General features: G+C 44.1%; 1 protein-coding gene and 1 long non-coding RNA gene across 4 annotated transcripts in view; one reads left to right on the forward strand and one right to left on the reverse strand.

The window, feature by feature from the left end:
• Positions 1–7,157, reverse strand: part of LOC105548178 — a 26,151-nt gene extending 18,994 nt beyond the window's left edge. Inside the window, exon 1 of the long non-coding RNA XR_001007351.1 lies at positions 7,112–7,157. This is a non-coding gene — a long non-coding RNA (uncharacterized LOC105548178). The remainder of the gene's footprint in view (positions 1–7,111) is intronic.
• Positions 7,158–7,236: 79 nt separating this feature from the next.
• Positions 7,237–14,308, forward strand: part of CTDSPL2 (CTD (carboxy-terminal domain, RNA polymerase II, polypeptide A) small phosphatase like 2) — a 123,640-nt gene continuing 116,568 nt past the window's right edge. Inside the window, exon 1 of one of the 3 annotated variants that reach the window (XM_011992081.1) lies at positions 7,237–7,775. The gene's annotated coding sequence lies outside the window, so the exon portion shown is untranslated. Of the gene's footprint in view, positions 7,776–7,795; positions 7,897–14,308 lie in introns of those variants that run through there. The other 2 variants (XM_011992083.1, XM_011992082.1) reach the window with 2 other exon arrangements.

Genomic DNA, 14,308 nt, shown 5'->3' on the forward strand with positions numbered 1-14,308 from the left:
AATCCAGCCTGGGCGACAGAGTAAAACTCTGTCTCAAAAAAAAAAAAAAAAAAAAATTGCAGCAACAGCTGAAACATTAGAAAGGCTGCACATTAGGAGTAAACCCCATCCCCTACAGTAAGACCTACTCTAGATCTGCCTTATCAAAGCCTAAAGTCAAGCCTTGACAAGATTAGCAGGGGAAACAGAGTATGGAGCTTGAGTCCTGCCAGCGTAGGGCTTGCAAGTCTCCTTAGGCTTTCCATAGATGTGAACCAACAAAATATAAATAAAACCAAGCATCAACAAGTTTAGGTGACCACTCAGTAACTGAAGTGCCTGCTAAAACAAGAATCATCACTTTTCAGGGAAGATAACAGAATCTAGAGTCTCTAAAACATTATTATTCATAATGTCCAGTGTTGCCTAAAAAATGACTAGACCCACAAAGACACGAGAAAATGTGGCCCATAGTTTTTAAAAATTGGGATGAACTGTGTCATTCTTATTTGTTTTGGAGACAGTCTTGCTCTGTTGCCCAGGTGGGAGTGCAGTGGCACGATCTTGGCTCACTGCAACCTCCCCCTCCCGGGTTCAAGCAATTATTGTGCCTCATCCTCCTGAGTAGCTGGGACTACAGGCACACACCACCACACCCATCTAATACTTTTGTATTTTAGTGGAGACGGTTTCACCATGTTGCCCAGGCTGGTTTTGAATTCCTGAGCTCAAGCAATCCACCCGTCTCGGCCTCTCAAAGTGCTACAGGCATGAACCACTGCACCCAGCCTTTATTGTATTTGTTAATGCAGCTATTATAAATATATTTAAATGAATTAAAAGAATTAAATGAAAATATGTTAATGAAAGAACAGGTAGGGAATCTCAGCACAGACATGGAAATTGTAAAAATCGTAATGAGATTCTAGAACTGCAAAGAACAATCACTGAAATGAAAAATTCATCAGATGGGTGTAATAGCAGATTGGAGATGGCAGGAAAATGAACTTGAAGACATACAAACTAACTTGTCCAAGTACTTGGAAACACAGGGTTGAAATGTTGAGACACTCAGAAATTTGAATTTTGGATTTATTCATCAAAATTATTGTGCAACTTTTAAGACACTATCCATCCAACTCTCTAACATGGGATTCCATCATGGCAGAACAATGGCCATTCTTTCAACTACATATTGAATACCTAATATGTGTACAGAACTGTTCAGAGTACTGGGGATACAGCCGTGATGAAATCCCTGCCTTCATGGAACATATATATTAGAGGGAGAGATAAAATTATTTTACATACTTGTTATATGACCAGTAGTGATAAATGCTGAGAAAAAGAAGCCTGAATAAAGTGAATAATGGGCCGGTAGGCCGGGCCTGGTGGCTCAGACCTGTAATCCTAGCACTTTGGGAGGCTGAGGTGGGCAGATCATGAGGTCAGGAGTACGAGATCAGTCTGATCAACATGGTGAAACTCCATCTCTACTAAAAATACAAAAAAATTAGCCAAGCCTGGTGGTGCATGCCTGTAATCCCAGCTACTCATTGAGACAGGAGAATAGCTTGAACCCGGGAGGTGTAAATAAATAAATAAATAATAATGGGCCAGCATGGTGGCTCATGCCTGTAATTCCAGCACTTTGGGAGGCCGAGTCAGGCAAATCACTTGAGGTTAGAAGTTCGAGACCAGCCTGGCCAACATGGTGAAACCCCATCTCTACTAAAAATACAAAAATAGCAGGGCATGGTGGCATGCACCTGTAGTCCCAGCTACTCAGGAGGCTCAGGCAGAAGAATCACTTGAACCCTAGAGGCGGAGGTTGCAGTGAGCCGAGATCACGCCAGTGCATTCCAGCCTGGGCAACAGAGCAAAACTCAGCCTCAAAATACAAAAACAAACAAAAAATAAAATGAATAGTGATGGAGGGGTGCTACTTTAGATAGGATGATCAGGGAAGGCCTTTCTGAAGAGGTGGTGTTAAAACATGCAATGTGAATATCTTGTATAGCACTATTCAACTGAAATATTGTATAACACAAACCACCCATATAGTTTTCAATTTTCTAGTAGCCACGTTTTTTTAAAAAGGGTGAAATTTTGATATTTTACTTAACCAATATACCCAACATGTATTAAATATAGAATATTACTCATGAGATTTTTTTTTTTTTTTTTTTTTGAGACGGAATTTCGCTCTTCCACCCAGGCTGGAGTGTAGTGGAGCAATCTCGGCTCACTGCAACCTTGGCCTTCTGGTTTCAGGTAATTCTCTTGCCTCAGCCTTCCGAGTAGCTGGGATTACAGGTGCCCGCCACCACACCTGGCTAATTTTTGCATTTTTAGTGGAGACGGGGTTTCACCATGTTGGCCAGGCTTGTCTCGATCTCCTGACCTTGCAATCCGCCTGCCTCGGCCTCCCAAAGTGCTGGAATTACAGGCGTGAGCCACTGCGCCCGGCCATGAAGCAGAGGTTGCAGTGAGCCAAAATTGAGCCATTGAACTCCAGCCTGGGCAGCAAGAGCAAGACTCCGTCTTAAAAAAAGAAAAAATAAATAAATAAATTAGCCAGGGGTGGTAGTACATGCCTGTAATCCCAGCTGCTTGGGAGGCTGAGGCAGGTGAATTGCTTGAACCCAGAAGGTGGAGGTTGCCATGAGCCGAGATTGTGCCACTGCACTCCAGCCTGGGCAACAGAGCAAGACTCTGTCTCAAAAAAAACAAAAACAAAAACAAAAACAAAACTGGCTGCTGTGTTGAAAAGAATTGAAGGTGTTCAAGAGCGGAATAGGAAGACTTTAAAGGCTGTTATAGCATTCCAAGTTAAAGACGATGGTTCTTGAACTAGGGAAGCAGTTGAGGTGATGAGAAGTGTTTAGATTCAGAATTGATTTTGAAAGTTTATTGTACTTTAAAATTGGACATTGGGTATGAGAAAGAAAAACTGCATTCACTAAGGCAGAGAATGCTTAAGGAGGTGCAGGTTTGAGAGAAAATTTAAAATTTAGTTTTGACCATATTAAGTTTCAGATGACCACTGCCATCAAGTAATTGCGACAGTGGTGCAAAATAACAGTTCTGGTATTTCAATATTTAATATGAATATTACTGCCTTACTGAGTTGCAATAAGAGAGTGACAAAAACATATACATCATAGAATTAACATAAGAATGAACTGTGAAGAACATATGCCTTATATTTCAGGTAAAAGGTAAATATATTCCATATACTCTGGAATAAGGACCTACTGAAAGACTGCTGAAAATTTGAGGTATTTGTATTACATTACCTTTTTTTTTTTTTTTTTTTGAGACAGAGTCTTGCCCTGTTGCCCAGGCTGGAGTGCTGTGGCGCAAACTCGGCTCACTGCAACCTCCGCCTCCCAGGTTCAAGCAATTCTCCTGCATCAGCCTCCCGAGTAGCTGGGATTACAGGTGCGTGCCACCACACCGGGCTAATTTTTTGTATCTTTAGTAGAGACGAGGTTTCACCATGTTGGCCAGGCTGTTCTCAAACTCCTCACCTCATGATCCACCCACCTCAGCCTCCCAAAGTGCTGGGATTACAGGCGTGAACCACCCTGCCCAGCCTACATTACTTTTTTTTTTTTTTTGAGATGGAATCTCAAAAAATGGAATGGAATCTCACTCTGTCCCCCAGGCTGGAGTGCAGTGGCATGATCTTGGCCCACTGCAACCTCTGCCTTCCGGGTTCAAGCAATTCTCCTGACTCAGACTCCTGAGTAGCTGAGATTACAGACACGTGCCACCACACCCAGCTAATTTTTGTATTTTTAGTAGAGATGGGGTTTCACCATGTTGGCCAGGCTGGTCTCAACTCCTGACCTCATGTGATCTGCCCACCTTGGCCTCCCAAAGTGCTGGGATTACAAGCGTGAGCCACCGTGCCTGACCCTATTACATTATTTAATGAACACTCTATTTCATTAGTGTCTTTATATAGCAGTAGTTTTGAATAGTTTAAAAAGCATTCAAGCTGGGTATGGTGGCATGTGCCTATAGTTCCAGCTACTCAGGAGGCTGAGGTGAGAAGATCACTTGAGCCCAGAAGTTTGAGTCCAGCCTGGGCCGCCTGGGCAATATAGCAAGACTCCACCTCTTAGAAACAAACAAACAAACAAAAAGCAAAAATACCTGCTACTAGTTTTTTGCATTAATTACATTTTTTCCCTGTGACCACTGCTTTACATCTAAAACTACTTCATAGTTTTTTAAGTTCATATTTTTAGACCATTATTCTAAAATTTTGGACTGGATTGTTACAGAAGCTTCAAGACATTAACTACTACCATTTAAGGAGCAAGGAAAGCATCTTGCTAAGTGCTTTCATAAATAATATAATTTGATCTTCACAACAATTCACTTACATATTACAGAAAAGAGGCCAGGAGAGAGACCATGGGATATAAATTAAGGTGAAAAGCAGAACACACCAATTATCCCTTGTGAAAAAATGGTGTTAAAATGTTTTTTAAAAATTGCAAATAAACTTAGGCTTTCTATCAGTAATCTTTCTAAACTTAATAATTTTTTTTTTTTTTAAATAGAGATGAGGTCTCACTATGTTGCCAAGGCTGGTCTTCAACCCCTGAGATACAATGATCCTCTCACCTCAACCTCCCAAAGTGCTGAGATTACGGCCTGATCCTAAACTTACCAAATTTAACCATGGTAATAATATTGCCATACGAGGTGGTATAATGAGCAGAATAAGGGTTTGAGTCTCTATTGTATTTCCTACTAGATGATTGTGATTATCTTTGGATATGGCATGTTTTTCTTCTTTTTCAAATTTCAGTGTCTTCAACTGAAAGGCAGGGAACAAATACCACCTATTCTACCTATCTCATAGGGTTGTTAGGAGAATCAAAATGCACATAAAAGTGCTCTTTGGAAATAGCATATTTTACTTAAGTTTTAGGAACATGAAGGTTTGGAATAACGATTTCTTGGAAATTTTTTCCCCCAGAAATATTTCTAATTTAAAAATTAATATTTCTGATTTAAAAATAACTTTATTAGCCAGTCCTCGATACTGGGAGGCTGAGGTGGGAGGATCACTTGAGCCCAGGTGTTTAAGGATGCAGTGAGTTATGATCATGCCACTGCATTCAAGTCAGGGGTACAGAGGAAGTCCCTGTCTCTTAACAAATAACAAAACAAAACTTTAGGGGCTGTGTGCAGTAGCTCAGGCCTGCAATCCCAGCACTTTGGGAGGCCAAGGCAGGAAGATGGCTTGAACCATGGATTTTGAGGTTGCAATGAGCTTTAATTACTTCAGCCTGGGGAACAGAGTGAGACCCTGTCTCTAAAAATAAATAAATACATAAAATAAACTTTAGTAATAATGGGGTAACTGTTTAGTTGGTGTTCTACTGCTTTCCATGACACACTCCAGATAAACTATTTGTTGGATTCCGTTGAACTTTTCAGGAATCTATTTTTGTGTGTGTAGACTGTTACTATTAATAGTTCTGTGCTGTGTATCCCACGAGCTCCCAATAAATGTCACATTCTGAGCATTTTTGCACTAGGAAAATTTAGGGTGCAAATGAACTCTGACAGAAGAATCTGTAGTATACAAGATTTTCAGAAGACAACCCACCTGCTCCATACTTTGGAATAGAAATGAGATTGCCAACAGTATGTTATTTCTGCTTACTTCTCAGCCTCTCTTGCCATCTTTCCCCTGCCCTCTCATCCTCTTTTCCTAGCACACAGAACTACTTCTGCAATGGCTCAACACAGTCTCATCTTTGGACTTTTCCATCTCTTGTTTCCTTTACCTAGACATTCTTCCCCTGCAACACCAACTCCTCCTTTATGCCTGAGAGGTTACCTTAGGAAACCTTCCCAGACCCCCTCACTGGCACCCTCATGTGTTCTACAACGCCTATCATGCCACTCCTTGTATACGCTTAATCAGTTTTTAAATTCTGTTTACTTGGGTGTCTTTTTCTTTCTTTTTTTTTTTTTTGAGACGGAGTCTCGCTCTGTCGCCCAGGCTGGAGTGCAGTGGCGCGATCTCGGCTCACTGCAAGCTCCACCTCCCGGGTTCACGCCATTCTCCTGCCTCAGCCTCCCGAGTAGCTGGGACTACAGGCGCCCGCCACCGCGCCCGGCTACTTTTTTGTATTTTTAGTAGAGACGGGGTTTCACCGTGGTCTCGATCTCCTGACCTTGTGATCCGCCCGCCTCGGCCTCCCAAAGTGTTGGGATTACAGGCGTGAGCCACTGCGCCCGGCCAGGGTGTCTTTTTCAATAGATTATGATCTTTGGCTGGGCGCGGTGGCTCACGCCTGTAATCCCAACACTTTGGGAGGCCGAGGCGGGCGGATCACGAGGTCAGGAGATCGAGACCATCTTGGCCAACATGATGAAACCCCGTCTCTACTAAAAATACAAAAATTAGCCGGGCGTGGTGGCGCGCGCCTGTAATCCCAGCTACTCAGGGGGCTGAGGCAGGAGAATCGCTTGAACCCGGGAGGCGGAGGTTGCAGAGAGCCGAGATCGCGCCACTGCACTCCAGCTTGGGTGACAGAGTGAGACTGCGTCTCACAAAAAAACAAAAACAAAAACAAAAACCCAAACAAACATGACCTTTGGGGAGGCAGGGTCCGTGTCTGCCTGGCTCACTGTTTCACACGTCGCACCTAGTTACTTTTTCAATAAATATTTCTTGATCGAATAAGGAGAGTGGCTTGGAGTTTCAGTGAAAAATAATGTTCTTCCAACCATTAGCCTTGGTTTTCTGATACCCCACTAGAACTGGATTCTCCGGACTGATACATTTCACTCTGTGGAGCTGATCGTCCTTTGACCTACTTTCGCAGGTGGGAGCCCACTGGCCTGAAAGATCCGAGTTTTCAACCTGCAGAATTACCAACATAGAGTTGAGTCGAAAGGCGTGAATATTTATGATCCAAAAGCGACTGATACGCCCTCTAGGCAATGAGCAGGGAAGGGAACCTTTAGGGGCCACCGAAATCCCAGGAAAAGCGCCAGATTCGCTTTCTCCCAGCCTCGGGCAGCGCTCACTACAAACTACCTCCTTCAGCGCGCCAAGCCGTTAGTCCCGCCTTATCCCCTCGGCTCCACCTACCCAGCGCGCCCACAGTTACTAAACCCTTGCCGCCAGGGTGCACGACGCGTTCCTAAGCTCCGCCTCCGGGGCAAGGGCGCGCTCCCCCTCCCAGCTCGGCCCAAGCAGTTCCGTTAGGAGCGGGAGGAAAAACCGTCCTTCGGGTCCCCGCCTCTCCACTCCTAACGCTTTACTCCCTACTCCCCCTGCGACCACTACACAGCCGGCTACGGAGGCCCCTAACGTACAAATATCCCCCAAGCCCTTGCGTATCCTGATAGGTTTTGTCCTTTCTTACTCCACCCAGTCTTAAGGCCTTGTGTTCAATTTTTCTCCGGGATTCAGACTAGAGAGTTTCTTCCGGCGTAAGGAACTTCAACGCTCTTCACGGAAGTAAAAGTATTTTTTTCGTTGTTGTTGCCGTTGTGGCTGCCCGCATTCCTTCCCTCCCACCTCGCGGAATTGTGGCGGGAGGGGGAGGAGGTAGTCAGGGCGCCTGCGCGGAGAGGCCGCTTTCCATCCGGGTCCCTGTCCGTGCGGTGCAGCAGGTCGGTAGGCGGGAAATGGCGACTGGCTGAAGGAGCTGGTTCTGTTGCTGCTGCGGGGTAAGCGGGAAAGACACCACACATTGCGCAGTCGGGACCATCGCCGGAGCCTGAGGACACTTCTCTGTCGTCACAGTTAGGTAATCCCCTTCGTCCAGACGCTGCCGCTGCTTCCAATCTTAGTCCTCCTCCTCTTCCAGGGCCGTCTGCCGGGATCTCCTCCCCTTCCAAACCCGGTCCTCCAGCGGCTCTGGCGCCTTGGTAGGCATGCACTCTTTGGCGCCTCGTACGTCCACTGTGCGGAGCCGCTCCTTTCTGGACTTTCCCCTGGGAACAGAAAGGGAGCTCACTTCCCGCCAGCTTCACCTTCTAGGCTGCGGCCTGCGTTGTGATTTCTGGGGTTAGATTTCACTTTGCTACCCACCCCCACTCCGATCTCACGTTCCTAGTCCCCAACCTCTGGGTAATTAAGTTAGAAGTTTAGCTTTTCTAACCTTTTTGGCCCACCTGATGTTTTCGGCATTTCATTCTTTCGAGTAGGGTGCTTTTAGGGGGGCGTGCTCTTATCTCAGTTTTTATAAACACCTTTTCAGAATCTGGAAGAAGGGATTTGAGTAAGTTCTGTTTATCTTTTGTACTGTTAAAATCTCGAGTTGACATTGTTACTTTTTCAAATCGGGAGTGGTTGTAAGGAACAGCCCATGTGGAAGGCCTCTGGTGTCCATAGTGGTCAGTTAAAGGGTGAACCTTATTATCCTTAATATTCTCTGCTTTCTTTGGATTTTAAATACCTGTATGGTTGTTTACTTTTGCATTCTTGACCAGAGTTCTGTGGTAAATAATTACATAAGTAAATCTTGTTTATTTCTCACCCTAGTGGTGGCTGGATGTGTGAATGATGTTAAACACTTCAGAGTACTTTAGGGAAACCTGAAGAGATAAGAGCTCGTAAACTTACCTGAGATCCTGAAATGAAACGTACTCAGTAGGTGTTCCTCCAAGGCAGGGATTTATCTTCCTAATGCTGGTATCGCAGTACCAAGATTAATTTCTTACGTGGGTATGCGAATTAGTGACTTGAAATGATAGATTTATCTGTGTGATTTTCAGATTGTAGATTGCTTTGTCTCTCTGTTCTTTGCCCAGTTTTAAATTTTCGTTTGTGGTCCATTTGTTATTCTTAGAAAAGGGAAATGGCGTGTTAAAGCTAGTTTTACTATATTTCTTTACATTTTCTTTCCTTTTTTTAAATTACATTGCAGACCATTTATTCATAAAGAGAAGTAATAAGGAGGCTGATGGTGTTTTCGGAATTTATTAATCATGTTGAATTTGGGGTCTTTGTTTTTTTGTTTTGTTTTCACTAATCAAATTAAAATTTTAAAAACTGTTCACATTGCATATCAGTTGACGTTTATAACTCAAGTTTTCAACTCTGGATACGTCCAGTTTAGAGAATTTCACTATTGTTCGCACGATGTTGTGGTTAATTTTCAATATTAACAGGAACACACAAACATTATTATAGTCCTCATTTGGTAGACTTTGCCCAAGGTCATAAAGAAAGTCAAGGCAAAATGTAGCTCTTATGTGAAGGAGTTTTTTAGGATTGAGTTGAACTTAATACTCTCCTAGGACCAGTAGAATAGTGGAGGTACAGGCACGTTAACTACTTGCCAAGTCAATTTATTTTAAAAATGGAGCCAAATGTGCAACTTAAAGGGATCTTACATCGTTGGTCTAGTGTATAGGTTTTGTCTGTATTTTAATGACCTTTTTGGGTAGTTAATAGCCTTAATATTTCTAATAAAAGTTAGTTTACAGCTAGCTGAGTGAGCATTGTAGACTTTGTTTTCGAGAGTTCTCGTAAATTGTTTAGTACTGCATGCATTCAGTACTTGCACTCTTTTAATGCTTTTCTCAGAGTTGAAAGAATGTAAAAGCTGGCTGCGTGGGGTGGCTTACACCTGTAATCCCAGCACTCTGGGAGGCCAAGGCAGGCTGATCACAAGATGAGGAGTTTGAGAACAGCCTGGCCAACATAGTGAAACCCTGTCTCTACTAAAAATACAAAAATTAGCCGGGCATGGTGGTGCACACCTGTAGTCTCAGCTACTCGAGAGGCTGAGACAAGAGAATCGCTTGAACCCAGGAGATGGAGGTTGCAGTGAGCTGAAGACCGCCTTACTGTACTGCAGCCTGGTGACAGAGAGAGTCTCAAAAGAAAAGAATGTAAAAGCTGTAAATGATGTAGTCCTTAACCTTTGTGGGCTTGTAGCTATATAGAAAATCTAAATAGGATTGCATAGGAATATCAGGGTTTGTATGTTTCACAAGATTCCATTCTACATAGTGTCTCTTGTGCATTTAACTTGAGCTGGTAATGTTACTGTTTTCCCACTGTTAAGAAATTAAGAATTGGGGAAGTCTTCCCTTTCCAGATTCATCTAGCTGATCTCAAGTTTGTGATTTCTGGCTAAGTGGTTTCTCATGAGATTATTATATGACAGAGTCCATCTAATTCTGGTTAAAGAAACTTGGACCTGTTGTTTGCCAAGGATGTACTAGATTCTAGATTTTTAACCATAGATTTTATTGTCAGTTGAGTAAAATGGCTTTTTTAAAAAAAAATTTTTATTTTTTAGAGATGGGGGTCTGTCTCTGTGGCCCAGGTTGGAGTGCAGTGGTGTAATCATAGCTCACTGCAGCCTTGACCCCCTGGGCCTATGCAGTCCTCCTGCTTCAGCCTCCCAAGTAGCTGGGACTGCAGGCACATGCCACCACACCTGGCTAATTTTTTTTTTTTTTTTTTTTTTGTAGAGATGGGGTCTCATTATGTTGTCCAGGCTGGTTCGCAACTCCTGGCTACGAGCAGTCCTCCTGCCTCAGCCTCCCAAAGTGCTGGGAAGACTGGTGCTTGCCACCAAGCCGACTCCAAAATGGTATTAATTTATCCTAGTCATAGGAGGCTATGCTTTAGATTAATGAGATAATGAATAAAATGATTTGCCAGAATTTGGAAAAAGCAATATCTAATTGTAGTTTACCAAGTTGTGAAAGCCTAAAGTAGAAAAGACACTTTCAGTCACAAATATCAAGTGTGCTGAGAGGAGTTTATTTGTGGTGTGCTCTAAGTAATTTTTCTGGTTAAAAGTAGGCTAAAAAGTACCTGACTGTTTTAATTGGCAACAGGGGGTCATTTGCTACTTTTTTTTTTTTTTTTTTCGAGACGGAGTTTTACTCTTGTTGCCCAGGCTGGAGTAGAATGGTATGATCTTGGCTCACTGCAGACTCCACCTCCCGGGTTCAAGCAATTCTTCTGCCTCAGCCTCCTGAGTAGCTGGGACTACATGCACACGCCACCACAGCTGGCTAATTTTTGTATTTTTGGTAGAGACAGGATTTCTGTATGTTGGCCAGGCTGGTCTTGAACTCCTGACCTCAGGTGGTCCACCCACCTGGGCCTCCCAAAGTGCTGGGATTACAGATGTGAGCCACGGCACCTGGCCGACTTTTTAAATTTTTTTTATTTTTTTATTTTTTTAATGGAGACGGAGTCTCGCTATGTTACCCAGACTGGTCTCAAACTCCTAGGCTCAAGTGATTCTCCCTCCTGAAGCCTCCCAAAGTGCTGGGCTTATAGGCATGAGCCACTGCACCCAGCTCATGATGAACTTGACAGATACGGAACCCATGTTAAAACCATTCAATTGCAGCTTTAGTTTTCACTTACTTGGCAGTTGCCAGGAGGCATATATCTAAGCCAGACATATATTCACTAGTATTTGTATGACTACATTAATTTTTTAATTTAAACTATATTAAATTGTAATTGGACCTGCATTACAACTAGGTGGACTAGGGCTGTGTGGTACAATTTGAGAATTGCCAGTGCCTAACTTTATTTATATGTCTCCAGTGTTTTTCTAAATGTCCTGTTTAAAAATCACAGATTCTCTGGAAGAGGAAACTTTACAAATTGTCTTTTGTTGACAATATTAGCACAGATTGACTATCAAATAAGCTTACTGATACCACACACAGGGTGAGGGTTCAGAGATAAGGGAACATAGGAGAGTTAAGGTTTTTTTTTTTTTGAGACAGAGTTTTGCTCTTGTTGCCCAGCCTGGAGTACAGTGGTACGATCTTAGCTCACTGCAACCTCTGCCTCCTGGGTCAAGCCATTCTCCTGCCTCAGCCTCCCAAGCAGCTGGAATTACAGGCACCTGCCACCACGGCCGGCTAACTTTGTATTTTTTTTTTCTTTAGTAGAGATGAGGTTTCACCATGTTGGTCAGGCTGGTGTCGAACTCCTGACCTCAAGTGATCCACCCACCTCAGCCTCCCAAAGTGCTGAGATTATAGGTGTGAGCCACCGCGCCTGACCAGGAGAGTTAAGTTTTTATGCACTGGCTGTGATTAGAAGGGGTGTAGAATATAGGAGCACAGGCAGGGTGGGGATAGAATTATAGTGAGAAGCTTTGGCTGCTTGGAATCCTTTGGGATCCTGACAGTAAGGAATGGTGAGACTAAGTGTGGCCCCAAGAAGCACTGTAAGACCTTAAAGACAAATATTTTAATGGAAGGTCACAATAGTCCAGTTGACTATACTAGGGACCATGTATTTTGTGATATTCATAGGTTCCTATGTTATTTTATGATTATGATTATTATTATTTATTGATACGAAGTCTTGGTCTGTCACCCAGGTGGAGTGCAGTGGTGCGATCTCAGCTCAGTGCAACCTCCACCTCCCGGGTTCAAGCAATTCTCCCACTTCAGCCTCCCGAGTAGCTGGGATTATAGGCGCACACCACCATGCCCAGCTAATTTTTGTATTTTTAGTAGAGACGGGATTTCACCATGTTGGCCAGGCTGTTCTCGAACTCCTGACCTTGTGATCTGCCTGCTTTGGCCTCCCAAAGTGCTGGGATTACAGGCGTGAGCCACTGCACCCGGCCTATTATTATTATTTTTTTGAGACAGAGTCTCGCTCTGTCTCCCAGGCTGCAGTGCAGTGGTGCCATCTCAGCTCAGTGCAACCTCTGCCTCCCAGGTTCAAGTGATTCTCCTGTCTCAGCCCCCCGAGTAGCTGGGATTACAGGGGCCCGCTACCACGCCTGGCTAATTTTTTGTATTTTTAGTAGATACAGGGTTTCACCATATTGGCCAGACTGGTCTCAAACTGCTGACCTCAGGATGATCCACCCGCCTTGATCTCCCAAAGTGCTGGGATTACAGGCGTGAGCCACCGCACTTGGCCAATTCCTGTTTTAGATTGAAAAAGGAGAAAGTCTAGATTAAACATGAATGATCATCAACATGGGATTCTAGCATGGAAATGTGTTTGCTGATTTGATTAAAACAACGCAACAGACCAGGCTCGAGATTGTAATCCCAGCACTTGGGAGGGTGAGGCAGGCAGATCCCCTGAGTTTAGGAGTTCGAGACCAGCCTGGGACACATGGCGAAACCCTGTCTCTACCTAAAATACAAAAATTAGCTGGGCATGGTGACTCACATCTGTAGTTCCAGCCACTAGCAGGGCTGAGTAGGGAGAATTGCTTGAGCCCAGGAGGTTGAGGCTGCAGTGGGCCATGAGCGTGCCATCCGTTGCACTCTAGTCTTCCAGCCTGGGTGACAGAGCAAGACCCTGTCTCAAAAAAAAAAAAAGAAAACAGCAAAACAGTATTCTAGTAGAAGATACTTGGCATTACAGGTGTGAGCCACTGTGCCCAGCCTAAGTAGGAATTAAAAATATATATATATATGTATATACATACACACACTTTTTTTTTCTTTTTTTTTTTTGAGACGGAGTCTCGCTTTGTCTCCCAGGCTGGAGTGCAGGGGTACGATCTCGGCTCACTGCAACCTCTGCTTCCCTGGTTCAAGTGATTCCCCTGCCTCAGCCTCCCAAGTAGCTGGGACTACAGGTGCACGTCACAACGCCTGGCTAATTTTTGTTTTTGTTTTTGTTTTTTTTTTTGAGATGGAGTCTTGCTCTGTCGCCCAGGCTAGAGTGTGATCTAGGCTCACTGCAAGCTCCGCCTCCCAGGTTCATGGCATTCTCCTGCCTCAGCCTCCTGAGTAGCTGGGATTACAGGCGCCCGCCACCACACCTGGCTAATTTTTTGTACTTTTAGTAGAGATGGGGTTTCACCGTGTTAGCCAGGATGGTCTCGATCTTCTGACCTCGTAATCCACCTGCCTTGGCCTCCCAAAGCCGTGGGATTACAGGCATGAGCCACCGTGCCCGGCCTTTTGTATTTTTTTAGTAGATGGGGTTTCACTATATTGGCCAGGCTGGTCTCGAACTCCTGAGCTTGTGATCCATCCGTCTCGACCTCCCAAAGTCCTGGGATTACAGGTGTGAGCCACCATGCCTTGCCTTAAAAGTATATTTTAAATCCCAGCGCTTTGGAAGTTGAGGGCAGGAGTTCAAGACCAGCTTGGCCAACATGGCACAACCCCCTTTTTATAAAGAAAAAAAATATATAAAACAAAAGTTAGCCAGGCATGGTGGCATGTATGCCTGCCTGTAATCCCAGCTACTCAGGTGGCTGAGGCATGAGACTCCTTGAGCTGAGGTGGCAGAGGTTGCAGTGAGCCGAGATGGTGCCACTGCATGCCAACCAGATAAAGACTCCATCTCAAAAAAAAAAAAAAAAAA

Source organism: Mandrillus leucophaeus, unplaced genomic scaffold (assembly GCF_000951045.1).
Source record: "Mandrillus leucophaeus isolate KB7577 unplaced genomic scaffold, Mleu.le_1.0 Scaffold402, whole genome shotgun sequence".
In the NCBI taxonomy this organism is placed as follows: domain Eukaryota; kingdom Metazoa; phylum Chordata; class Mammalia; order Primates; family Cercopithecidae; genus Mandrillus; species Mandrillus leucophaeus.